Source organism: Pan troglodytes, chromosome 1, assembly GCF_028858775.2.
Source record: "Pan troglodytes isolate AG18354 chromosome 1, NHGRI_mPanTro3-v2.0_pri, whole genome shotgun sequence".
NCBI lineage: Eukaryota > Metazoa > Chordata > Mammalia > Primates > Hominidae > Pan > Pan troglodytes.
Window position 1 is genome coordinate 20,899,206 of NC_072398.2, and position 26,104 is coordinate 20,925,309.

At 46.9% G+C, this 26,104-nt stretch overlaps 1 pseudogene; it reads left to right on the forward strand.

The window, feature by feature from the left end:
* On the forward strand, positions 1 to 24,942 carry LOC129136142 (large ribosomal subunit protein uL23-like; annotated as a pseudogene).
* Positions 24,943 to 26,104: the final 1,162 nt, after the last annotated feature.

The window sequence follows — 26,104 nt, forward strand, 5'->3', positions numbered from 1 at the left end:
CATGAGGAAAGGTTCAGTACTTAAAAGGAACCAGATTAGTAGATGCTGAAAGGTATAAACCTTTTAAGAAGACTTAATTTGGAATAGGATAATTATTTAAAGGAATTTAGTTTGTTTGATTCGGGTTGGTCAAACATTAATCAAAGATCCCCTTAAATTGATTGCTAAAATTGGAGAACAAAATAATTTGTACACTGTTTTTTAAAAGGAAAACTAAATTTGCGAGTTAAGCAAATTTAAAATGAGTATTGTTAGAACCAGATGAATGATGATACATGTGGACTTTAGGAAAATAACGGTTTGTAACTACATTTTTCCTTATAAAAAGGAGGGTTTAAGAGCATCGGAGACCTCCAGGCAAATTAACTGAAATGGCTGTGTTAATAGCCCCTAAATCCTGGAGGAGAGAGGTTCATTGATTTAATCCATGATAATCCCTTAAAAAATGTTTGCCACAAAATCAGAGCTCAGAAAGTGTTATTCTTCTGTTGTTATCTGTACAGTTTTCATTAATCTATTTCTCAAAATATGGATAATTCCTACTTTGTTTTTATTTTTTCTTTAATCCCCAAAGTGCTAGTATTTAGTTAATTGACACCTAACAATTGTATATTATATGGGGTACATAGTGATACTTTGAATACATTTATTATCAGATCAGGGTAATTAGCAATTATTAAGTATTTATTGTAATAATAAATACAGGCCAGTGAAATTATTCAGGAATATTATATAATTTATATTTACCCTACTAAAATTGGGTCTACTCAAGTCAGGGCTTCCTGGACACCAGCTAACCACAAATCTGCATGTCTTTAGAAAATATCCCAGTGCTATGAAACTATTTGAACCAAAAATTGGTAAGCAGCTGCTCCAACAGTGTGGATCTAAACAGCACAATATTCACAGTGTGTATCACGAGTGGGCACCATTTCAGTAAAACAAAACTGCAAGGACTGGCCAGGAGAGGGTGTAGCCTTCCAGAGATCTTTTCATTATTTTTCTTGTGAAAGCCTTCATTTTCAGTTGAAATTTATCTTTATGTATTTATATCTATGTAGGTCACTCTATCTCTTCAAATACCCTTTAGTGGTATTTAAGGTTTTTGCAGGGTCTGGGGGCTTAGGTGTTTCAACTATCACCATGGATTTCCAGATTTTGTAAAAGGTGCTCAAATGGGGTGAAGGGGGAGGCAGCGTTGGTGGGAGGGCTACTTTGGGGTAGCACTGCATTTGTTATCTCTGAGGCTATGGTGTTTCACAGACAGTAACGAGCCACACAAGCTATTTAATTTTCAGATAATTAAAATTTAATACAAAGATGTAGTTCCTCAGTCACCCTAACCACATGTAGCCAGTGGATACCATGTTAGCACAGATACAGAATGTTTCCAGCATCACAGAAAGTTGCACTGGACAGCTCTGGTCTAAGATCTGGTTCTTTATCGGGTTATCTGATTCAGAAATGTAGTAAATTATCCAGTGCTGCCTGCTTTGGTAAGAGAAAACTCATTAGACTCTTTTCTTATTTTTTATTTTTTTAAGACAAAGCCATGCCCTGTGTCCCAGGCTGGAGTGCAGTGGCGTGATCTCGGCTCCCTGGAACTTCTGCCTACCGGGTTCAAGTGATTCTTCTGCCTCAGCCTCCCAAGTAGCTGGGATTACAGGTGCCTGCCACCATGCCGAGCTATTTTTTTTTTTTTTGAGATGGAATTTAGCATTGTAGCCCAGGCTGGAGTGCAGTGGCGTGATCTCGGTGCAGTGGCGCGATCTCAGCTCACTGCAACCTCTGCCTCCAGGGTTCAAGCAATTCTCCTGTCTCAGCCTCCCGAGTAGCTGGGACTACAGGCGACTGCCACTATGCCCGGCTAATTTTTGTATTTTTAGTAGAGACAGGGTTTCACCACCTTGTTGGTCAGACTGGTCAACAACTCCTGACCTCAGGTGACCGACCCACCTTGGCCTCCCAAAGTGCTGGGATTACAGGTGTGAGCCACCACGCCCGGCCACCCAGCTAATTTTTGTATTTTTAGTAGAGACGGGGTTTCCCCACATTGGCCAGGCTGGTCTCGAACTCCTGACCTCAAGTGATCTGCCCGCCTTGGCCTCCCAAAGTGCTAAGATTACAGGCATGAGCCTGTAATGAAGCACCCAGCTTCATTAGACTCTCGCATAAAGAAGATATCACCGTATGGCCCTGCAATTCCAGTCCTAGGTATACATACCCAAGAGAAATGAAAATACACATTTATTCACAAACATGTACACAAATGCTCATGGCAGCATTCTTCATGAAATACAGAAGGTAGAAACAACCCAAATGTCCATCAACTGAGGAATGGGTAGGCAGATTGGGATCTATCCAATTACAATGAAATATTATTCAGTCATTCAAAAGGAATGAAGCACTGACATGCTACTACAGGGATGAACTTTGACAGCATGCTCAGTGAGGTAAGCCAGATACAAAGGCCACAGATTGTCTGAGTCCACTGATACGAAATGTCCAAAACAGGCAAATCCACAGGGACTGAAGGCAGACTGGTGGCTGCCAGGGGCTGGAGGAGAGGAGTGCCTGCCTAGTGGGGACAGGGCTTCCTTTAGGGGTGATGAGGATGGTCTGGAACTAGACAAAGGTGGTAACTGCACAACATTGTGAATGTACTAAATGCACCTGAATTGTGTACTTTAAAATGGTACGTTGTGTGTCATGTGATTTTCACCGCTCGATTTTTTTAAAAATCTGAACCTAATACATGAATGTGTAGCAAATCATCACCGTAACCAGGAGAACAAGAAGGAAAGGCAAGAAAGCCTGGGGTCCCAGAAGGGCTATGAGGAGGGTAGACCAGATGCCCAAGAGGAGAGAGGCCCATCCTAGTGCTTTTCAGGATGCCACTGGCCTACCCCAGGTATAAAGAGGGGGAGCAGGGACTGCCCTTGGTGCAGCAGCAGCCATCACTTGGGGACCTTGTGGAGAGAAGAGGGCCCTCTTGGTGGCTGTGGGCAACTCATCTCTGCAGGGCTGGCTGTCTGTCCTGTGGATGCATCGTGACTTTTCCCTGCCTGTTGCATTCCCCGCCCGCTGCATTCCCAACATGCACCCACCTTCACTGGAAGTTTGCTCATCACACTTCACACATCCCTATGGGCAGGCACTTTATGGAGGAAGAAGAGAAAAGGAGATATGTCCCAGGAGGAGAATGCAGCTGAAGCCAGCCTCAGGAGTAACCCACAGAGAGAGCTTGCAGTTTTGCAGAACTCTCGGCTTGGCTCAGCTTTGTCCCGCATCCCTCTCCTCCTCTCTCCTGACTGTGGGTCTCTCCCCAGCCCCAGCTGGTCAGTTCCCACATGCTCAACACCAAAATGCTCGAGTCTTCCAATTGAAAAACAAAACGAAACAAAAAAACAACCACCCTCTTCCCTGCAATTTCTTCCTCTCCTGAGATGCTGCATTGAAGCGTTTGTGATGCCAGTCCTTCAGGGAAGCAGTTTTGGGTATCTGCTCTGACCCCTGTCCAGTGTGGGTCGTGCTGAACTCGTCCTCATTGTCCCTGTCTGTGTGTTATCCCGTCCCACAGGGGCCCCGACTCTGATCGCCAGAGTAGGTCTTGGGCCTGCCTGGAAGAGTCTCTAGTTTCCTGCATGCCGCTCACCAAGCGTCAGGGGCAGTGGGATGCTGGCCACATCTGTCCCACCACTGCCTGGTGGCAGCTGCTTCTGTGCAGGCGGCTGGGGATGCCAAGTCCATGGCAACACCTGGCTTCCAGACCCTGGACCCAGCAGCCACCCCTCGTGGAGCTGCCTTTGGGCCCCAGGCCACCTTTGTTGCCCAGTGGGCTGTGCTCTCAGCCCACCCATGGCCCTGAGTGGGCCCTGCTGGTCACCTGCTGGCCAGGCCCTTCTAGGTGTCTCCTGCCAAGATAACAAACCAGCCCAAAGCATTGTGGCTGGTGGGCCTGTGGGGCCGGGGTGGGAGCCAGACTTCCTGGACAGCAGGTGTCTGGTGAACAGGCTAGACCTGGCTCCTGGACATTCGCCACCCACTGAGGGCCAGTGGAGGGTCAGGAGGGGTCAGGGAGGGGTTCAGCTGGTGACTCAGGGAAGGGTCAGTGGAGGGTCAGGAGGGATCAGGGATGAGTCAGCTGATGGGTCGGGGGGGTCAGCCAGAAGGTCAGGGATGGGTTAGCTGGTGAGTCAGGAAGGGGTCAGTGGAAGGTCAGGAGGGGTCAGGGTTGGGTCAGGGAGGAGGCATGAGGGGTCACCCAAAGGGTCAGGAGGGGTCAGCTGGTGGGTCAGGGAGGGTTAGGAGGGGTCATCAGTGACTCAGCAGTGGGATGGTGGTGGGGCCAAGGCCCCCTGGGGCCTCGCCTGGAAGCTGCTCACTGTACCTCAGGCCACACGCTGGGAGTCACAGCAAGTCAGCAGGCCAACCTGGTGTGGTGTGCTGAGGGACAGCTCCAAGGCCGTGTGTGCCAGGGCGGGGGGTACCTCTCACCACTCACACAGGTCCTGCGGCCTCCACCCTGACACTTCCTTTTTCCCATGAGCTCATCCAAACCACGACTTGAGTGACCACAAACCATGGACTGTGGACATTTCCCAGAGCTCCAGGCTAATACTCATCCTCTTGATACTTGCACCTGTTCAAGGGGCCTGACTTCACCCTGCAGAGAATCCCACAGAAGGTTCTCCATGCCCCAGCCCCAACCGAACACTGAGACTTCCCCCAGTCATCCCCAGCCCAGGAATGGCTCCATCCTTTTTTGGTCACTCAGTTAAGTAAAATAGACAAACGAAAGTTGCCCATGCAGGCTGCTATAACAAAATACCACAGCCTGGGAAAGTTACAGACAACAGGGTTTAGGGCTCGCAGCTCTGGAGGCTGGAGTACAAGATCCAGAGGTAAGTCATAAGTAGAGCTTGTGGGCCTCAAAGGCAGAGGCGGTTGCGGGACCAAAATACTGAATATGCAGGAGACAGTGAGTAAACAGAAGGCCTCAGGGCACTAAACATTGATGATTGCTAAGTATATAAGCACCACTTAATATGCATGATCATTAAATATACAACAGAAAGGCACTAAGTATTCATAGTCATAAAATATACCAGAGACACTAAATATTCAGGATCACTAAATACATAGGAGGATATAAATATTAATGATCACGAAATAGGCCGGGGCGGTGGCTCACACCTGTAATCCTAGCACTTTGGGAGGCCGAGGCGGGTGGGTCACGAGGTCAGGAGATCGAGATCGTGCCATCCTGGCGAACACGGTGAAACCCCATCTCTACTAAAAATACAAAAAAATTAGCCAGGTGTGCTGGTGGGTACCTGTAGTCCCAGCTACTCAGGAGGCTGAGGCAGGAGAATGGCATGAACCCGGCGGGCAGAGCTTGCAGTGAGCAGAGATCACGCCACTGCACTCCAGCCCGGGTGACAGAGCGAGACTCCATCTCAAAAAAAAAATGTGTATATATATATATACACACACACATATATATACCAGAGACACTAAATATTCAGGATCACTAAACGCATAGGAGGAACTAAATATTAATGATCACAAAATATACAAGAAGCACTAAATATTCAGGATCACTAAATATATTAGAGACGTTGAAAATCCAGGATTGATAAATGTATGAGAGGCACTAAGTGTTCATGATCACTAGGTATACAAAGTGCACATAAATATTCATGGTGACTAGGTGTACAAGACGCACTAAATATTCATGATCACTGACTATACAAGAAGCACTAAATATTCAGGATTGCTAAATTTATGAGAGGTACTGAATACTTATGACCACTATAGATACAAGATGCAGTACGTGTTAGATGTTAATGATCCCTAAGTATACAAGAGGCACTAAATATTAAGATAAATAAACATGAGGCTTAGGTATCTAGGATGACTAGATATGCAAGAGGCACTAAATATTCAGGACAACGCTAAGTATACAATAGGCACTGAATATTCAGGATACGCTAAACAGGCCTGGCTCATTTGAGGCACTCCCGTTGGGATCACCATTCCAGCCCACCTTTCTCTGCAGCATGGCCAGGACATCCTGTGTCTCAGTGGCCACACCTGCGTGCCATTGCCCGGCACTCTTGCTCTCGCACCTGAGCCCTGGTCTTCGTAAGTAGGACTTTATCCTGGGAAAAGTCTGACAGCAGAGAGAGACAACACCTATGGACACGTGCACCCAGGATGGAGGGGTGGAGAGGGGTAAGTTGACTCACCTAGTGTAGGTGTGACACTCTTACTTTAAAATTGTCTGTGAGCCCTTCCATGCCACGACCTGTAGCTTCAAGGTGACTTTTCACGAGTCCTCCGGGCACAGCAGCTGTTGGAGGTGACCCCAAGGCAAGGGAGCCCAGACACACTGCTTTCCATCCAATCACCACTTTACCTCCCTTCGTGGCACTGAGTGGGTGACTGTCACGTCACTCCTGCCACAAGCCGAGCTCTGGGAAGGCAGGAGAAACCCCGCCTGGCTGCATTCTCAAGGACACCTGCACAGCGGATCACTACAACCAGTGGGACCGTCCCTGAAGGTGTGCGGGGCAGCATGCTTGTGCATGATAGACTTGCCATCATCACATTTTTTTTTTCGAGACAGCGTCTCAATTTGTTGCCGAGACTGGAGTGCAGTGCAGTGGCAACAATCACAGCTCACTGCTGTCTCAACCTCAAGCAATCCTCCCACCTCAGCCTCCTGAGTAGCTGGGACTACAGGCAGGCTCCCCAAACCTGGGTAGTTTTTTGTATTTTGTAGAGACAGTGGTTTCACCATATTGCCCAGGCTGGTCTCCAACACCTGTGCTCATGCATTCCTCCCGCCTTGGCCTCCCAATTACAGGCATGAGCCATTGTGCCTGGCCCTATCATCACAGTTATAAAACTATCACATTTCCAGCCCCAGGAGCTTTACCCACACAGTCTCAAAGCCCTTGCTTCTTGGAAAACCCCCAGAGGCCTCACAGGGCCCTACAAAGAAAAGCCCCACGCTCTTTGTTGTTGAGAATGCTTTACTGGTCCCTTTTTATTTTTTCCCAGCTTTATTGAGGTACTGTTACCGGAAAGGGGTCTCGATCCAGACCCCAAGAGAGGGTTCTTGGATCTCATACAAGAAAGAATTCAGGGCAAATCCATAAAGTGAAAGCAAGTTTATTAAGAAAGTAAAGGAGCTTTTCACAAGATGGCACTGAAAGCGAAGAAGGAAACTCCTGCCCTTCCTAAAGCCGAAGCCAAAGCAAAGGCTTTGAAGGCCAAGAAGGCAGTGTTGAAAGGTGTCCATAGCCACACACAAAAAAAGAAGATCCGCATGTCACCCACCTTCTGGTGGCCCAAGACACTGTGACTCCGGAGGCAGCCCAAATATCCTGGGCAAAGTGTCCCCAACAAGCTTGACCACTGTGCTATCATCAAGTTTCCACTGACCACTGAGTCTGCCATGAAGAAGATAGAAGACAACAACACACTTGTGATCACTGTGGATGTTAAAGCCAACAAGCACCAGATCAAACAGGCTGTGAAGAAGCTCTGTGACATTAATGTGGCCAAGGTCAACACCCTGATCAGCCTGATGGAGAGCATATGTTCGACTGGCTCCTGATTACAGTGCTTTGGATGTTACCAACAAAATTGGGATCATCTAAACTGAGTCCAGCTGGCTAATTCTAAATATATGCATATCTTTTCACCATTAAAAAAAAAAAGGAAGAAAGTGAAGGGATAAAAGAATGGCTACTCCATAGGCAGAGCAGCTCTGAGGGCTACTGGTTGGCCACTTTTATGGTCATTTCTTGATTATATGCTAAACAAGGGGTGAATTATTCATGCGTTTCCCAGGAAAGGGGTGAGCAATTCTTGGACCTGAGGGTTCCTTCCCTTTATAGACCATATAGGGTAACTTCCTGATGTTTCCATGGCATTTGTAAATTGTCATGATGCTGTTGGGAGTATCTTTTACTTATAATTAATGATAATTAATGTATTATAATGAGCAGTGAGGACGACCAGAGGTCACATCAGTTGCCATCTTGGTTTTGGTGGGATTTGGCTGCCTTCTTTACCGCGTGCTGTTTCATTAGCAAGGTCTTTGTGACCTATATCTTGTGCCGACCTCCTATCTCATCCTGTAACTTAGAATGCCTAACCTCCTGGGAATGCAGTCCAGCAGGTCTCAGCCTTATTTTACCCAGCCCCTATTCAAGATGGAGTTGCTCTAACTCAAATGCCTCTGACAGTATGATCTACAAATAAAGCTCGTACATATTCAAGGTGCACAGCATGATGTCTTGGTACATGTCACGTGGTGAAATGATTACCACAGTCGAATCAATTAACACACACATCACCTCATGTGGTTACCTGTGTGTGTGTGCATGTGTCTGTGTGTGCAGTGACAACATGTAAGATCTACTCAGTAAATTTTATGTCCATGATATGTTATTAACCAGAGTCTCCATGCTGTGCTTCAGGTCTCCAGAACTACTTATCTTATAGCTGAAGCTTTGTACTCCTCCTCACCCAGCCCCTGACTTTTTTAGATTCCATATATAAGTTGGCTCATGCAGTATTATTTGTCTTTCTGTGCCTGGCTTATTTCACTTAGCATAATGTCCTCTGGGTTCATCCATGTTGTTGACATGGTTTCCTTCTTTTTTAGACCTGAATAATTTTCATTATTATAGTGTAGTATAGCATGTAACACTAATATCTATACCACGTTTTCTTTATTCATTCACTGATGGACATTTAGGTTGTTTCTGTATCTCAGCTATTATGAATAGTGCTGTAATTAACATGGGAGTGCAAGTATCTCTTTATGACAGTGATTTTATTTCCGTTGGGCATACTCAGAAGTGAGATGGCTGGATCAACAAAATTAAAAGGCAACCTATGGATGGGTGAAAACATTTGCAAACCAAACATCTGGTAAGGGGTTAATACCCAAAATATATAAGAGCTCCTACAACTTATTAGCAAAAAACGAAACCAAAACAAGAACCAAATAACCTAACTTTAAAAATAGACAAAGGACCTAAATAGGCATTTCTCCCAAGAAGGCATACATATGGCCAACAGGCATATGAATAGGTGTTCAACATTACTAATCTAGGAGGGTCGGTAGGGTGGCTCATGCCTGTAATCCCAGAGCCTAAGGTGGGAGGATTGGTAGAGCCCAGGCTTTGGAGACCAGCCTGGGCAACATAGGAAGACTCCGTCTGTACAAAAAATTTTTAAAAATCAGCAGGGCGTGGTGGTTCCTGAGGTCCCATCTAGTCCAGAGGCTGAGGCGGGAGTATCCCTTGAGCCCGGGAAGTCTAGGTTGCAGTGAGCCGAGATTGCACCACTGCACTCCAGCCTGGGCCACAGAGAGAGACCCTGTCGCAATAAATAAATAAATAAATAAATAAATAAATAAATAAATAAATAAAATTCAGGAAAATGCCAATCAGAATCAGAATGAAATGTCTCCGAACACCTGTTAGAATGGCTAATATCAAAAAGACAAGAGACAAAAAGTGTTGGTCACGATGTGGAGAAAAGGGACCCTTCGCACGCTGTTGAGGGGAATGTAAACTGGTGCAGCCATCACGGAAAATAGGACGGAGGTTCCTCCAAAAACTCAAAACAAGGTCCAGTCTTTCTGAGGCCCCCTTCTGCTGGCCTGTGACCACCCTTCTTCCAACCCTCCAGCTCCAGGTCCCCTCTGCTGCCCTTAGACGCGGCGTCTTCGCACTCTGGGCCTTACCGCGGCTGCTCCTCCAGGTTTGCTCTCCAACTGCAGCCTTCCCTGTCCTGCGCGACCACCGGCCTCCTGGCGCCCTCTGCCTATAGTGAACACCCCTCCAACACCGTGCCATCACCTCACGTTTACTCTCACCTCCTCCTCCACTAAATTGCAAGCTCCAGGGAGGCATGTTTTCATCTGATGCGTTCACCCCAAGTACTAACAGCTATGCCTGGCACATAGTAGATGCTAAATGGATATTTGATGAACTTAAAAAAAAATTCAAAGGATTCCTTTCCTCTCTGGTCAATGGAAGACGGAGAAGGAATGAAATTGAACTTCAATAGCTTAACAAGGGGCGGGAGGGTGGTGTGTTGACCGCCCCCCCAACCCCCCAACGCTGGGCCCCAACCCACCCCGCCCCGCCCCCACGGGATGCTTTTCTACAAGGGTGAGAGGAGCTGACTCCGGTTTGGACTGGAAGAAAGTTTCCAAGAAAATAAAATTAGTGGCCCAAGCACATACCCCTTCTCCGCCCCGCGCAGTCTCTGAGATGCGTCCCAGCAATTGCCCAGGGACTTGGAGGGAGCGGGCATTTTCAGGCTGCACAGAGGCCATCTGGGGAGAAGGTGTGCGGCTGTTTTGCTGAAATGTAAAAAGAGATGTCCTTTGGAGCCCGGGACGCCGTTTCCGGCTGGCTACCCGAGGTTGCGTGCAAGGGGCGGGTCCTTAGGCATGAAAATGACCCTCCCGGCCGCAACGGCGCACAGGCCCAGGGCCGCTGAGCCCCTTCAAGCCGGGATTCGTTTTGGAGACCTGCGCGATGGAGCGGACAGCGGGACTGGGGGGCGCCGCAGTGCAGGGTGTACAGCTGCAAAGAAGCCGGGGATACAGGGGTGCGGGGCGCAGGGATAACGGGCGCAGGGGACGGTCATGGGTGCTTTCTAGTGGGTTGTGCAGGCTCAGGTTCCCAGCGCTGGGTGGTTGCGACTCTGCATAAAACGCTAAGCCTTTGAGGCCCTTATTCAAGCTCGGGGACGTCGCTCAGTTGGTCAATTCAAAACCTCTGGGCCAGGTTGCGTTGGTGGCAGATTCCGCCCGCTAAGTCTCCGCACGCTGCCGCGGGTCTGCTCCTCCCCCGGGGTCAGAACCTCTGACGCTCTCCTGCTTTTACACGCGTTAAGTCACTGGTTTCTTGCAGCATCACGTGTTCCCTAGATACATGGGCTGAGGCTTATTCTTCCTGAAAGTGAGGGTTTTTTCCTTTGGGCTTTCCAGAGCCAGCCCGCATGGAGAGTGACGAGTGACAGGCGCCTTTGTTCCGGGCTTGCATGGGTGGGACGCGCCCCCTCCTCAGCACTCAGCCCGGCGAGCCTGGCCCTCCCGTCGCCCCTTCTTAAGTGCATTTGTCCCGGGCTCTCGATTTTGTTTACTCTTTCCTGCTTACACAGGTACACACACACACCCAGACCTAAACTTTATATAAACAGACATGAACTTAAAGAAACAAAATCCCCCTATGTGTCAACGCGCTCCTTTTTAACAAAATCAACAAAAATTCAACACAATGTTATTTCCATCCTTTTGTTGTCTCATTAGAAACGTGTATGTTAACTTTCCTCCTTTTATAAATGGGGCATGTTCTAATTAACCATTTGTATGGTTGTTTTTAGTGCTCAAATGGTCACATTGCAGCCCCGGGGAGGTATTTTCAAAACGCTGCTCTGTCATTTTAGGGTCACCCTGATTGTTGGAAGCACCTTTGCTTTTGTTTTTGTTTTGCTGAGACGGGGTCTAGCTCTGCCGCCTAATCAGGCTCACTGTGGCTTCAAAACTCCTGGCTCAAGCGATCCTCCCGCCTCAGCCTCCCAAGTAGCTGGTACTACAGGTGAGTACCACAGCGCCTAATTGGTTTTTTGTTTTGTGTGTGTGTGCGTGTTTTTGGGTTTTTTTTGTTTGTTTGTTTTTGTTTTTGTTTTGTTTTGTTTTGTAGGCAGGTTCTCCCTATATTGCCCAGGATGGCCTTGAACTCTAACCTCGGCCTCCCAAAGTGCTGGGATTACAGGTGTGAGCCACTGGCATCCGGCTCATCTTTGCTTTCTGACAGCAAAAAGTTATTTCAGACCTATCATGGGTGTTTTGTTTTGTTTTGAATTTTTGTTTGTTTGACTCCAGATATGGACTTAACTGCACTCCAAGGAGTTTATGTTGCTCTTCATGAAAATTAGTATTATAGACAAAATTGAAGCTGGGAATCAGCTACTTTTGTCTCTCATTTTCACTGTTCTCTTTTTTTTTTAGATGGAGTCTCACCCTGTCCCCCAGGCTGGAGTGCAATGGTGCGATCTCGGCTCACTGCAACCTCTGCCTCCTGGGTTCAAGCGATTCTCCTGCCTCAGCCTCCCAAGTAGCTGGGACTACAGGCGCTGCGTCACCATGCCTAGCTAATTTTTTATATCTTTAGTAGAGATGGGGTTTCACCATGTTGGCCGGGCTGGTCTCGAATCCCTGACCTTGTGATCTGCCCACCTTGGCCTCCCAAAGTGCTGGGATTACAGGCATGAGCCACCACACCCGGCCACTGTTCTCTTTTTTTAATGATGGTGTAGATGTCTACCCTGTGGAGATATATTGATCTTCAAAATCACCGTGATAGTACAGTTATTATGGAAAACATTATTAAATTCAAAATAGAATTCCCAAACGATATAGCAACCCCACTGCTGGGGATATATCTAAAGGAAATGAAATCCGTATCCAGAAGAGAGATCTGCACCATGTTCACTGCAGCACCATTTACAATAACCAAGACATGGAGTTAACCTAAGTATCCATTGTCGGATGAATGAGTAAAGAAAATATGGTACATATGTACAATGAAATACTATTCTGGCCTTAAAACATAATGAAATTCCCTCATTTGCGACAACAGGGGTGAAATGAGAACATTACGTTAAGTGAAATTAGCCAGATATAGAAAGACAAACACTGCATAATCTCACTTCTATGTGGAATCTAAAGAGGTTGATATCATAAAGCAGAGAGTGGAATGATGGTCACCAGGATCTGGGGGCCAGAGACGCTGACTAAAGGGCACAGGAGGGGGCTAGGGCACGCTGACACAGGAGGAGTCAGTTCAAGACATCTAATGTACAACACAATGACTATAATTCACAGCAATGTAGTACATGAAAATTGCTAAGAGAGTAGATTTTAGGTGTTCTCACCACAAATAAATATGTGAGGTAATGTCTATGTTAGTTAGCTTGATTTAGCAATTCCCCAATCCATATTCCAAACACACTACATATTTCAAAACAGTACCTTGTACACCATATATACAATTTTTGTCAGTTTAAAGAAATAAAGAAGAAAAAAAGTCACCATGATCATTCGTAGTCCTTCCATGATAATGCTGATGCCTCATCCTCAAGTGAGGAAGTTTGTCTCAGTCACTTCAAGCTGCTATGACAAAACACCAGAGACTGAGCAATCTGTAGACAATAGAATTTTTGATCACAGTCTGGAGGCTGAAAGTTCAAGATGAAGGTGTCAGCAGGGCTGGGGTCTGGTGAGGGTCCTCTTCTGGGCTGTAGAGTGCAGTCTTGTGGTTGCAGCCTCATGTGGTGGAAGGGGTGAGGCAGCTCTCTGGAGTCCATTTTACAGTGGCCCTAATCCCATCAGTGATGGCTCCACCTTGATGACCTAATTATCTCCCCAAGGCCCCACCTCCTATGCCATCCTCACATTGAGGGTTGGGGCTTCCACAGATGAGTTTGGGCTGGGGACACAAATGTTACCCGAAAGGGGTCCCAATCCAAACCCCAAAAAAGGGTTCTTGGATCTGGTGCAAGAAAGAATTTGAGGCAAATCCATAAAGTGAAAGCAAGTTTATTAAGAAAGTAAAGGAATAAAAAATGACTAATCCATAGGCAGAGCAGTGGCATGGTGCGCTGGTTGCCCATTTTTATGTTTATTTCTTGATTATATGCTAAGTAAGGTGGGGATTATTCATGAGTCTCCCAGGAAAGGTGTGGGCAATTCCCAGAGCTGAGGGTTTCTCCTCTTTTTAGACCATATAGGGTAACTTCTGGATGTTGCCATGGCATTTGTAAACTGTCATAGCACTGGTGGGAGTGTAGTGGTGAGGATGACCAGAGGTCACTCTCATCGCCATCTTGGTTTTGGTGGGTTTGGGGCAGCTTCTTTACTGCAACCTGTTTTATCAGCAGCGTCTTTATGACCTGTATCTTGTGCTAACCTCCTGTCTCATCCTGTGACTTAGAATGCCTTAACCTCCTTAATCTCCTGGGAATGCAGCCCAGCAGGTCTCAGCCTTATTTTACCCAGCCCCTATTCAAGATGGAGTTGCTCTGGTTCACACGTCTCTGACACAAACATTTAAGCCAAAGCAACATTGTGGAAAGAAAGGAAAGACATTTCTGAAAACAAATGTGTGGTTCTGCCTGATGGTTCTGGTGAATCTTCTGCACTTGCTATGACAAGAAATTCAAGGAAAATAATAGGTGAGAGTTGTTTTATGAAAAATGCTGCAACTTTGGCATTGTTGCTACTGCAGTTTGGGCCCAGGGTCTTGCAGGTTGGGGTTTCACCCTCCTCATTTCACATAAACCCGGGGCCAGCCTTCACTGGATGCTAATCGGCATATCTACAAATAGGCCAGCCGGTCTGTGTCTCCTGATTTAAAGACTGTAAACTAAAAATAAAATCCTAAGCACCCCCAACCAACTGCACAGACACTCTATTGGTAAAAGGAACCCCATAGAACCTTAAAAACTGAGTTTCTGGCCATGATAGGGTGGGAGTCAGACACATCTCATTATACCCCTTTCTGTTGAGGTTTAGACACAACTGACAGCATTCATGTTAACATAGAGACAGTCCAGGTGAGGTTAAGAGAATTTTTAAAAAAAACACAGACACAGGATGGAGTCTTTGTGGCAATAAGGTGACAAATTATAAACAAGACCTAAGGGTTAAGTCAGCACCCTACACTTAAAGAATAAACCACGTTCTCACTGCTGCAAGGGTTTTCTTTTACTCCAGCAGCTAAACAGGCACTGGCCTCCAGCTAAGCAACATTAAGACAATTGCAGCTTACCCAGCTCACAGAGGTTGACTCTCCGACCCCCTGCTCCACCAGCCATGATGGCAGCATTCACTGGACAAGACACTGACTTCAAGAGCTTTCTCCTGATGAGAGACCACGACCTTGGGCTAGTCCTGGCCAGTTTACAGACGCTGTGCACTTGAGCACCTTTGAGTCCTGGAAAGACCTAATTGGAATACATTTACATGTGAAGCCTCCACCTCAAGGTAAGCATGCATCACATGTCATGTGCATGTGTGTTCCGTGAACATGTGTGAGGGCTACCCTCATGGATCTCCATAGCCCTCCCGTAGGCTGTGGAATATGTGTGTTTGGCAAAGCCAAACAAGCACAGAGCTCCTGCCCCAACTCCTCCCTCCCTCAAAGTGCCTGGGCTTGGCCCAGGCACTGGGTTTGGCCAAGGCTGTGCTTCCCTGCCCGAGGGATGGCCACTTTGCAGGCTGTAACCCTCTACAAGAAGTGAAATCTGCTTTTCCAATTTATAGATCCTGTGATTTTTTCAGTTAACGCAAAGATAAAGCTGGACATTAAAGCAGTGAAAACAGATTTCCATTCAGTGCCAGCTGCAGTCAGTACAGAATCGCCTCCATTCTAATTTGTGCAGGAGTGGCGGGGTGTCTTAAAGGGAAGGATATGGGGTAAGCGGGGACTCCGTGCCAATCAGATGAGACCATCTGCGTCTGCTAGCCAGCCAGGCCCAAAGTCAGGATTCTACCTTCTGGCAGAGACTGAGGCCTTCTCCCTTCTGGTTTCAAAGGAATGGCTCTGGGTTCCTCGAGGAGCCACTGCTAGATTGTAGGAGACACATGGACATCTCAACACGCCAAAGGAAGCATTCCCAGTTGTGAGCTGGTTTCAGTAAATGCTCTAGGAAAGGAAGAGCCTGGACCAGTCTTCAGGTGTTGGCTGGAATAGAACAGCAAATTCCTGCCACAGCTGCTATGGTCTGAATATTTGTGTCCTCTGATGTAGGAAAAAAACAACTGTTTTTCCTCTGATCTCACAACACAACAATGAACACAGAAGACATCTGTGACCAAACATGTGAGGATTTCTCCCTATCAGCAAGCAAGCAAGCAACCAATGTTTTAGTGGGCACCAGTTAGGTGTCCTTGAACCCAATTTAATTCCGACTTCAGCCAGGCACAGTGGCTCGTGCCTTGGTAATCCCAGCGTTGGGAGGCAGAGGTGGGAGGGAATTGCTTGAGCCCAGGAACTGGAGACCAGTCTGGGCAACATAGCAAGACTCTGTCTCTACAAGAATGAAATAAGTAGCTGAGCATGGTGGTGCATGCCTGTAGTCCCAGCTGCTCAGGAGACTGAAGTAGGATTGCTTGAGCCCAGGAGTTCCAGGCTGCAGTGAGCTAGGGTCTCACCACTGCATTCCAGCCTCGGCAACAGAGCAAGACCCCATCTCAAATAATCATAACAATAAAAAAACTAAATAAATAAACAAATTCTGACAGTATCTACCTGGAGATTGCATCAGATCTCATAGGTTGAGGGCTCAGTCCCCGAGGCTGCCCCCACTTCAGACACCATGGGCAAGTCCAAGCCTCCAGAACTTCTGACCAGCTGTAAGTTGGAGTTCCCTCGACTCCCTCTTTAAGCTTGATTAATTTGTTAGAGCAGCTCATAAAACTAGAGAAACACTTACTTACATTTACCTGTTTATTTAAAGAATAGTTTAAGGCTACAAATAAATAGCCAGATGAAGGGATGCAGAGGGAGAGGTCTGCAAAGGTCCAAGCGCAGGGCCTTCTGACCCAGCGGAGTTGGGCTGCGCCACCCTCCCAGCCTGCAAATGAATTCTCCCTCACCCTTCCTGCAAGCCCCCACGAGTTCAGCCCTCCAGAAGCCCCCAAAACCTGTCCCCTTGGGCCTTTTATGGAGACTTCATTGGATGGACATGATAGAAGACAGCCATGTAGAAATGTGACCGGACAGAAAGTGTGTGATGTAACCCCAACAGACTGAGCGGGCAACCCCAGCAGAGCCCATGTGTTCAGACTCTTCTTGGCCTCTCTGGGCAGCATCCTTCCTCCTGGGTATGGGGCAGGACCCTCTCTGAACTGGGAGTCTTATGACCCACAATCAGAAAAGGGAAGTCAGAAAATGTCCTTATGGCCAGGTCCGAGACAGAAAGGTGGGGAAAGACTACAGTTCTCATTTCTGTGGCCTGCCTGGGGAGCAAAAGGAGTAGGTAAAAGGAGGGTGGGAGAAGGTCGGAGAGATAGGTTCTGTTTCGGAGGCCTGAGCACCCCAACATTCTAACAAATACTGTTGCTGCAGGACTTTTCCTTAGTTCAGCTAGAGAACTCCGGCCTGTGTAGTGCCTTCAGCTAAGGCGAACAGTGAAAGATGTGGAGGAGGGGAGTTATGGGAAGCAGTGGTGGAGAGGGCCGGCGAGTAAGGCCTGGCATGCAGATTTCACTGGTGCTGTCTCCTGGCTGATAAGCGTCTAAAGTCATCTCACATGATTAAATTGATTCCTTCCTGGTGGAGAGGCAAAGACAACTTTGTCCATTTTGTCCTGTTTTTAGGAAAATAGGGGCCAGCAGAAAGCTTTTTTACATCCGTTGTTTCTCAACAATGGATTATTATTGGCCTTCAGCTCCAAATAATCCTTGTGCCAAAGTGGCATCCTTTGGGGAAGAGGTGGCATCCCTTGAGGAGGGGTGGCACCTTTTAGAGATGGGGTGGCTTCCTTTGGAGAGAGGGTGGTATCCTTTGGGGAGGGGTGGCATTGTTTAAGGAGGGGGTGGCATCCTTTGGAGACGGTGTGGCATCATTTTAGAAGGGGTGGCATCCTTTGGAGGGGGTGGCATCCTTTCAGGAGGGGATGGCACACTCTACAGAGGAGGTGCCATCCTTTGGAGAGTGGGTGGCATCATTTGGGGAGGGAATGGCACCCTTTGGAGAGGAGGGGGCATCCTTTGGGTGGCATCATTTGGGGAGGGGTGGCATCCTTTGGAGAGGGGGTAGCATCGTTTGAGGAGGGCTGGCATCCTTTGCGGAGGGGATAGCATCGTTTGAGGAGGGGTGGCATCCTTTGGAGAAGGTGTGGCATTTTTGAGGAGAGGTGGCATTGTTTGGGGAGGGGTGGCATCCTTTGGGGAGGGGGTGGCATTGTTTGGGGAGGGGTGGCATCCTTTGAAGAGGGTGTGGCATCTTTGGGGGAGGGGTGGCATCATTTGGGAAGGGCTGGCATCCTTTGGAGAGGGTATGACATCCTTTGGAAAGTGTGTGGCATCCTTTGGAGAGAGGTGGCAACCTTTGGGGAGGGCATGGCACCCTTTGGGGAGGGGTGGCATCCTTTGGAGAGGGGGTGGCATCCTTTGGAGAGGGTGTGGCATCCTTTGGAGAGGAGTGGCATCCTTTGGGGAGGGGTCGCATCCTTTGGGGAGGGTGTGGTATCCTTTGGAGAGGTGGTGGCACCCTTCAGAGAGGGTGTGGCATCATCTGGGGAGGGAGTGGCATCATTTGAAGAGGGGTGGCATCCTTTGAAGAGGGTATGGCATCCTTTGGAGAGGGTGTGGCATTGTTTGGGGGAGGGTATGGCATCCTTTGGGGAGGGGTGGCATCCTTTGGAGAGGGTGTGGCATCGTTTTGTGGAGGGGTGGCATCCTTTGGGGAGGGTGTGGCATCCTTTGGGGAGGGGGTGGTATCCTTTGGGGAGGATATTCTCCTATCTTTCAAGAGCAATGTACGTTGAGTGTGGAATGAAGAATAATGAATTATTATGACAAGGATTTGGGCTCTTTTAGATTTAATGCTGACTCCCCACCTCTTTCGATGGGATGAATAGCTTTCCCTCACTCTTAAACTAACAATCCCCAAATGAGAGGTGCACTAATTGCACCTGAGCACCCCCCTTTCATTTGGGGGCCCTGTAGCCACTCACAGACCCACAGGCAGGAAAGGCCAATTTGCGGTTGTGGGGTTGTTTGTTGGCAGTTCACCCCTAAATCCTGGCTAATGTGGGAATCCAAGTCCCTGATTTAGTACACTAGAGATATTTAGAAGTCTATAATAAAAAGCTGACATTATTTTATTATCCCAACTATCCTAAAAGGAACTTTCTTCTATTCACTGGCTATAAAACTCCTTGAAGTTTCAGGTTCTCATTGCTTAACAGCTTGATTTAGGGGCCAAAGGCTACATAAGGCAGATTTTGATACTTACAAAGTGACTCGCGGTTTTAACCAGAGATCCAACATATGGCTGACCTGGTCCGGAAGGGAGGTGATATTTGCCTAAGAAATTATCCTCAAAACTTAGCAGCTCCAGACAACATATGCATATTGTCCCACAGTGTCTGTGTGGCAGTCGGGAATCGCAGTGCTGCCTAGGTGGGGCCTGTCAGAAGGCTGCCATCAGCGCTGTCCAGGGCTGGAGTCATCTCAGACCTGACTTGGGCAGAACCTGCCCCCAGGCTCTGGCATGTGACTGTCAGCAGATTCAAGATCCAGTTTTATTTATTTATTTTATTTTTTACTTTATTTAATTTGCTTTTTGAGATGGAGTCCCCAGTCTGTTGCCCAGGGTGGAGTGCAGTGGTGTGATCTCGGCTCACTGCAACCTCCGCCTCCCATGTTTAAGTGATTCTCCTGCCTCAGCCTCCCAAGTGGCTGAGATTACAGATGTAATTATCACACCCGGCTAATTTTTGTATTTTTAGTAGAGATGGGGTTTCACCATGTTAGCCAGGCTGGTCTCGAACTCCTGACCTCAGGTGATCCACCTGCCTCGGCTTCCCAAAGTGCTGGGATTACAGGCATGAGCCACCAGGCCCGGCCAAGATCCACTTTTAGATTCTTTCCTGTGGGCTTCTGTTCTGCGCTGCACACAGCCTGGCCACCAGCTTCCCCAGACGGAGCCACCCAGGGAGAGCAGGAGGGAACCCCCAGTGAGAAGCCGAGGTCTTTCTATAACCTAATCCCACAAGTGTCATCACTGCTGCCAGAACCCACTTGTTCAAACCAGTCGGTAAATCGAGGGGTGTGGACCGCCCACAGGCACAAACACCAGGAGGCAGGAATCCTTCAGGCATTTTAGAGGCAGCTGACCACAGGGGATTCCCTCAAAGGCCCATGGCTAAGTTTGTTTGACAACTGTGATCAGGGGTCAGTTTTGCAGTTTGTGGTGATTCTATGAGATCTCACATCTATAGTGACTGTGTGCTATACACTGAATTACGTCACACCCCAAAATTCATATGAATATTGAAAATAATATGTCCTGGCCCCCATCACCTCAGAATGTGACCTTATTTAGAGATAGGATGTTCGCAGAGGTAGCTAAAAGGAGGTTATTAGGGTAGGTCCTAATCCAGTGGGACTGGTGTCCTGATAAAAGGGAAATTTGGACACAGAGACACGCTCAGAAGGAAGACAATGTGAGGAGCCACAGAGAGAACACAGCCACCTGCAAGCCAAGGAGAGAGACCTCAGAGGGTACCAGCGCTGCCCACAGGGTGATCTGGACTTCTCACCTTCAGGGCTGTATGACAATAAATGGACTTTGGTTTAACCCACTGTATTTGTGGTAACGTGTTATGGCAACAATAGAAAATGAATGCAAAGTCTGTTTTAGAGGTAGCCAGGATAGTTTGGGTTAATAGAGGCTTCTGGAATTCTTTTTTTTTTTTTTTTTTTTTTTCTGAGACGGAATCTTGCTCTGTCGCCCAGGCTGGAGTGCAGTGGCATTATCCCTGCTCACTGTGACCTCCGCCTCCCGGGTTCAAGCAATTCTCCTGCCTCAGCTTCCTGAATAGCTGGGATTACAGGCACACGCCACCACGCCCAGCTAAGTTTGGTATTTTTACTAGAGACGGGGTTTCACTATGTTGGCCAGGCTGGTCTCAAACTCCTGACCTCGTGATCCACCCTCCTCGGCCTCCCAAAGTGCTGGGATTACGGGTGTGAGCCACCATGCCCAGCCGGCTTCTGGAATTCGTAAGAATAGACAGAGCATACTGAAGCCCTGTCTAGACAACATTTTCGTTGGCATTATGAATTGACGGTGCACAGTTAACTGCTAAATACACATAATCTGTGTAAAGAAGGAGAAAGTTACTATATAAGAGCTTCAGCACTCCTCTGACATGAAAAAGAGATGAGCGCTTCATCCCTTTTACCTTGCTGTGCTCATCCAGGCTGTATCCATTTAGTACAGTTCCAGGTGAGGACACTGATTTCTATCGAGTAGCCTTTCTGAGATTTCTAAGACTCAGGAGAGGACATAAGATTGCATACTCTGTGTCAATAGTTCAGACTTTCAGAAAGAATGAAATTCCTCCTCACCTCCTTTCAATCAAGATTCCCATTGTAGTTACCATGTTATTATACCATTGAGGGGCAGGAGGGGGTCGGCCCGAATGCACAAAATGACAGTCACACTAGGAGCTGGTATTGTCAGCTATTCCCCTTGTCTTTTCATACTAACTTATTTTCTCTCCACATTTTTGTCTTTTAGATTCAGAAATCCCTGTGCCAACTAGAACCCTTTGAAACTAACCCTGACTATCATCAACAAGGAATGCGGCTGCTTCCATAGCATATTTGAAGTACAGAACTCAAGAAAATGCTTCCTATTGATGGAATTTGTTAGACCACCACACTTCCTGGGAATTCAGTTTTCTTCCATTAAATTCATCAGACTCAGGTGGAATTGAGTTGAGTGTCTCTCACAAGCTTTAGGCTGGCAAAAAGAGCTGACACTGCCAACTACAGCTTTTACTGCAAATACAAGCTGCTTCCTTGCAGCTGGGGAACTTAGTGGAGATGTGCACATTTGTGGACACTAGGTGCGTGATGGGGGAGCTTGTAACCCGCCCCTGATTATTCTGAACACAAACCACATCTAGCGGTCAAGTTCTCCTCCTAGGTGGAGAAATGGAGTTTGAGTGGGAGACAAGGCATTGCCTTGCAAAGGTCATTTGCACAGCTGGTCCCATTTGTATGGCTTACATTCAAATGAGGGCTTAGAGAAATCCAGCATCTGATTGGATTAAAGTGCACATTTAAATAAGATGCTGCCAGTTCAGCTCTCTAATTGGACCAAACCACTGCAGGATGTCAGCCAATCAGAATGCACATACCAGCCTGCCAAGCCCTCTCCACCGCCAGAATGAAGCGGGGCTACTCTCAGGAATAGGAGGGCTTGTAACCATTGGGAAATCTGTAAATGTGACTCATTATGTTCATAAATTTTGAAAAGCAAAAATTCTTAGTTCTAAAATTATTTTTGCTAATATTGGATAGTTATCTTTTTAAGTAAATAGCAACGTTTGGATAAAATAAATTGACCATTTCTTATTATGATAAAACAACGCACACCAAACCCCAGCGTCCTGTGTGATAATGAAATACATCCTTCCCCAGTGAGAAGGAAGCCCAGGATTACCTGGAGCAGAAGCTTCCGGAGCCTTTGACTGGCAGGAAATCTCCAGCCATCAGTGTGGAACAGCCTGAGAGTAAGAATTTCCTGGGGACTGAAGGTGTTTCCATTTTGGGAATTTTAATTTTTTTCAATTTGTGGAAAATTGAATTCCAAAAGTATGGGTGTGGGTGGCCCACTCTTTTCTTGGTTTTTACCTGTAGGAACCCCACTAGGTTCTCTTGGTGCAATAGAAAAGACCCCTCCAGGCTGTGGCAGGAGGCGGGAAAGCAACCATGGTTAAGTACACTCAGGACATGCCCCCAAGAAAGGCCTGCCCTTCAGGGGAGAGACACTAACAGGCTTAATCCAGCTGGGGGAGGTGTGACCCCCAAATGTCTGAGACAGGTCTCAATTAGTTTAGAGAGTTTATTTTGCCAAGGTTGAGGATGTGCATCTGTGACACAGCCTCAAGAGGTCCTGACGACATGTGCCCAAGGTGGTCTCAGCACAGCTTGGTTTTATACATTTTAGGGAAATATGAGACATCAATCATTATGTGTAATATGTACATTGGTTCAGTCCGGAAAGGTGGGACAACTCGAGGCAAAGGCAGGACAATTTGAAGCAGGGAGGGCGCTTCCAGGTCATAGGTAGATAAGAGACAAATGGTTGCATTCTTTTGAGTTTCTGATTAGCCTCTCCAAATGAGGCCATCAGATATGCATTTATCTCAGGGAGCAGAGGGGTGACTTTGAATAGAATGAGAGGCAGGTTTGCCCTAAGCAGTTCCCATCTTGACTTTTCCCTTTAGCTTAGTGATTCTGGGGCCCCAAGATTTATTTTCCTTTCAGATTTATTTTCCTTTCGAGAAAGGTATTCCCTCCACTTCAGCCACCTCTAGCCTTAAGGAGACAAAAGCAGCTAGGAAACACCTGTGAAGGTCACAGTCCAGGGGCACAGGCCAAATAAGAGGCTGAGATTTCATCATAACACTATGGAATGCTTCCTCCACCCCAGGCCGGCCACCACGCCATAAGGCTCCAGCGTGAGTACAGTCTGACAGAAAGAGCTACTGTTGATCAAACGAGTCAAACTCCGTAAAATATTTTAAGAGATTTATTCTGAGCCAAATATGAGTGACCATGGCCCATGACACAGCCCTCAGGAGGTCCTGAGAACATGTGCCCAAGGTGGTTGAGGTACAGCTTGGTTTTATATATTTTAGGAAGGCATGAGACATTAATCAAATATTAAGAAATATATTGGTTTGGTTCAGAAAGGCAGGACAACTCAAAGCAAGTGCTTCCGGGCTATAAGTAAATGTAAACATTTTCTGGTAGATAATTGGTTGGGCTTGTATAAAGATCTGGGATCGATAGAAAGGAAATGTTCAGGTTAAAAATAAAGGATTGTGGAGACCAAGTTTTATTTTATTGAGGAAGTGCTCAGATAGCCAACTTCAGAGACAGCAGGTTGTAAATTGTTTCTTATGGGACTTAAAAGGGTGCCTGGCTCTTAGTTGATTATCTCCTCGATCTGGAAAGAAAGGAAGGAAAACAAAGGGGAAAGGGGATTCTCTATAGAATGTGGATTTTTCCCACAAGAGATTTTTCAGGGCAATTTCAAGGCATGGCAAGGAAATATATTTTGGGGTTGAATATTTTTTCCTTGTCTCAAAATTTTATGCCAGAGTCAGATTGAAAAGTCAGTCACAATATATAGGGTCAAATAAAACCCATCTGATGAGAATTTATGGTTTGTAGGGATTGACTCCCTAGACCCCGTAGGTGGGAATTTGGGTAAGATAAAAGGTGAGAGCTTATTTGGGTAAGATAAAAGGTCAGTGCTTAGTCCTCACTATGATACACCGGACAGTGTGTGAAGGAGCTCTTAGGGAAGTTTAAAGTCAGGAGGGGAGATGAGAACAAGGACCCTAGGTAAACAAAACTTCGGGTACCTATGGCTATAATAAACATGAAAAAGAGCCCAATTTCGAGCCAGATGATGTAAATGCTCACGCTAACGGCCTATGTTCCCGATTTTTTTTTTTTAAACAGGGTCTCACTCTGTGGCCCAGGCTGGAGTGCAGTGGCACAGTCGTAGATCACTGCAGACTCAAACTCCTGGGCTCAAGCGATTCTCTCACCTTGGCCTCCCAACGTGCTGGGATTACAGGCACACACGAACATGCCCAGCTAAGTTTTTTTTTTTTTAACTTTTTTTTTTTCCTTTTAGAGATGGGGTCTTGATATGCTGCCCAGGCTGATCTTGAACTCCTGGCCTCAAGCAGTCCTCCTACCTTAGTCTCCCAAAGTGTTGGGATTACAGGCATGAGCCACCACCCCCAGCCATACCAGAGTTCTGATTACCTGATACTTTATCTCCAGCTTCAACACAAAATGACAAGACGTGCCAAAAGGCAAGAACACACAATCTGAAGAGACAAACGAGAACCAGAACTAGACCCACACGGACCATTCCTGACGTCAATGTTTATTGAGTGCCTACTGGGTGCATGGTGCAGGTGTGGGAGTTATTTGGGGTCGTTGTGACCTGGGAAGTTAACAGGCCATTTGCAACAATAAGAACACAGCGCATTTGCCAAGTGCCTGTATAGGCCTTGTGCTGGCACTATCACTGGGCCTAGGGGGCATCAGCGTTTGGCTCCTTCTCTTCTTTTTTTTTTTTTTGAGGCAGGGTCTCGCTCTGTTGCCCAGGCTGGAGTGCAGTGGCACAGTCTCAGCTCACTGCAGCTTCAACTTCCCAGGCTCAAGGAATCCTCCCACCTCAGCTTCCCAAGTAGCTGGGACTACAGTTGCATGACACCATGCCCGGCTATTTTTTCATATTTTTTGTAGAAACGGGGTCCCACTACGTTGCCCTGATCTCAAACTCCTGAGCTCAAGCCGTTGCTGGCCTTGGCCTCTCAAAGTGCTGAGATTTATTACAGGCATGAGCTACCACTCCTGACCATGAAGCAGGATAGTGTTATTAAAAGTAGACTTAGGTTGTAAATGTATATTACAAACTCCAGGGCAATCATGAAAACTTGAGAAAGAAGTATAATTGATGTGTGGAGAGAGGATGGAGTTTTATTACAGTGCAGTCATGGCAAATATCTTTGAAGACCCTTAACACCCATCACGACTTTGAAATGACAGTAGCTACAAATACTTCCTAATTCAAATGTTATTTAATGCATTCATAAAGATGCACATTTATAACTCTATGACAAGTTAATTTTATATGTTTTCACAACTTATTTCAATATAATTGATTTCCTTTTTATTAATAATTTTTTAACATTTTTGTGCATTTAAAAACTTTTTGGCCTGGCATGGTGGCTCATGCCTGTAATCCCAGCACTTTGGAAAGCTGAGGTGGGTGGATCACTTGAGGTGAGGAGTTCAAGACCAGCCTGGCCAACATGGTGAAACCCTGTCTCTACTAAAAATAAAAAAAAAAATTAGCCAGGTGTGGTGGCTGGTCCCTGTAGTCCCAACTACTAAGGAGGCCGAGGCAGGAGAATTGCTTGAACCCAGGAGGCAGAGGTTGCAATGAGCAGAGATCACACCACTGCACTCCAGCCTAGGTGACAGAGCGAGACTCCATCTCAAAAAAAAAAAGTCTTTCTAAGACAGAATCCATAGGCTTCATCAAACTGCGACAGGGGCTCATGGGACAACAAAAAAAGCTCATGGTGTGAGGAATTCTTGCCATCTATTCAAACTGAACAAGAAAAGAAATCTCCTTAATAAGAAAATGTTCTAGAGCACCCAATCTGGATGGAAGTTCATCTTACCTGTTTAAGGAGAAAAATTTGCTTTAGTGTGTTCTAT